Below are 2,116 nucleotides of genomic sequence, written 5' to 3'. Positions count from 1 at the left end.
CGGATGATCGGTTCAATTACGATCCTTACATTCTAACCTTATAAATTTAGTTAGACATGGTAAAGTAAAAGTGCATTAATTTAAATAAAAGTAGTGCGAGTGCGGAAAGTACATAAAAGTAGTGCGAGTGCGAGGAAATAAATAATTTAAAGCGAGTGCGAGGAAATAAATAAAGTAAAGCGAGTGCGAGGAAATAAATAAAGTAAAGCGAGTGCGAGGAAATAAATAATTTAAAGCGAGTGCGAGGAAATAAATAATTTAAAGCGAGTGTGAGGAAATAAATAAAGTAAAGCGAGTGCGAGGAAATAAATAATTTAAAGCGAGTGCGAGGAAATAAATAAAGTAAAGCGAGTGCGAGGAAATAAATAAGATAAAGACAAGTAATAAAAAACCTGCTCCAATCAGAGGGTTAAATAAATTGCAAAGCGGAAATGAAAATGGCGGCAGGATTAACTTCCTTCCAAAGTGCTCCAAACTCGATTACAAACTCTATCGCAGACTTGATTACACAGTTGTGGTAACACTCCAATGCGAAGTGATTATCACTTTATAATACTGAATATATGCCTAAGTGAAACAAAGTTGCTCTAAGTTTGCCTCTGCTCTAAGTTTGGATGATTGTAAAAGTGATTTCGAGTTTCTATTTATAAGCAAGTAAACATATGGAAATGACTAGGATGCCCTTCAACTTGAAAATGGGAGGGAAAACTTTTCCTCTTGTGGCGCCCGCCACAAGGCCATTTTGATCCGCCTTAGTAGAAGTAGTGGGGAACGTGGAAGTTGAGGGAAGTTGAGCTTGGACACGTCATGGCAGGGTCTATGGCGCCAGCCATGGGGTAGGCCACAAGTACAAAATGCTGAATTTTAGGGTTTTTGGCTCTTTTTCGCTCCTTTTCTCGATCGGGGCTCCGATTAAAGTAAAAACCTGAAAACAAAGGAAAACATAGCAATAACACAACAAAATAAAAATAAAATAACTAGAATGCATGTGAAATCGGAGTCGAAAGTACGGTAAATTTCAGTGTTATCAGTAACTAAGGAACACCGTAAGGTACGGTCCCCTTAAGTGAATTGTAGAACATCGTAAGGTACAGTGTACTTAAGTAGAATATGAAATATGGTAAGGTACCATGCGCTTAAGTGATTTTGGGCATATTATAAGATATGGGCCAAATACACTTAAGTGGGCTTTTTAGCTTGAACCCCACACAAGTGGTTCTATAAATAGAACCCTTGTGCAGAAGCATTCATTGCGGTTGCGTTATTTTCGTTTTCTCTCTCTCTCTCTCTCTCTCTTTGTCTCTCTCTCTCTGTCTCTCTCTGTCTCTCTCTCTCTCTCTCTCTCTCTCTCTCTCACACACACACACACACACACACACACACACACACACACACACACACTCAAAGCCTTCATTCGTACCAGCTAGCACTGAGATTGAAGGAATCCGTTCGTGTGGACTGAGTAGAGACGTTGTCATCGTTCAACGTTCATGATCGCTCCGTGGATCTGCATCAAAGGTTTCAATCGTCACAAGAGGTAAATATTCTATCATTGATCATGACCATTCGTAAGGATCTCTAAAGGAGAAAATTTTAATTTCCGCTGCGTTTTGGATCGCAATTCTCCTTCAAATATATCATTCAAATAAATGGAGCAACAATTGTTCTTTATTATAAATGAAAAACCAAACTTGTCCAAACAAGAAATGAAAATAATATTCCTGCTAATTGCAGGTTCATAATAACAGTTCTCTAACTGAATTATTAAACCACTAGGTAAAATCAATACATAAGTTCCTACGGCTAACGCAGTAACCTTTGCTCCATTGTGAACTCATAGGTCTGCAGCTAGCGGAAATATACTCGAGCGTATCGCACGCTCGAACATACAACAGAGTCACCATCGGATTTTATTTATTCCAGAAGGAAAGAGAAAACATTTAATAAACCCGGGGGAAAGAGATATACTAGGTAAGGAAGTCGGTTATGCAAGGGGAGGTATTAGCACCCCAAACATCCATGGTACTCCATGGGAACCGTTTTGATTGTTCTCTCTCGAATAGGTGTGATATCTAAAGCTTACTCGCAAAAGAATGGGAATGGAAAGAAATAGATA

This window comes from Lathyrus oleraceus, chromosome 7 (genome assembly GCF_024323335.1).
Source record: "Lathyrus oleraceus cultivar Zhongwan6 chromosome 7, CAAS_Psat_ZW6_1.0, whole genome shotgun sequence".
NCBI lineage: Eukaryota > Viridiplantae > Streptophyta > Magnoliopsida > Fabales > Fabaceae > Lathyrus > Lathyrus oleraceus.
This window is presented reverse-complemented; position numbering follows the sequence as displayed.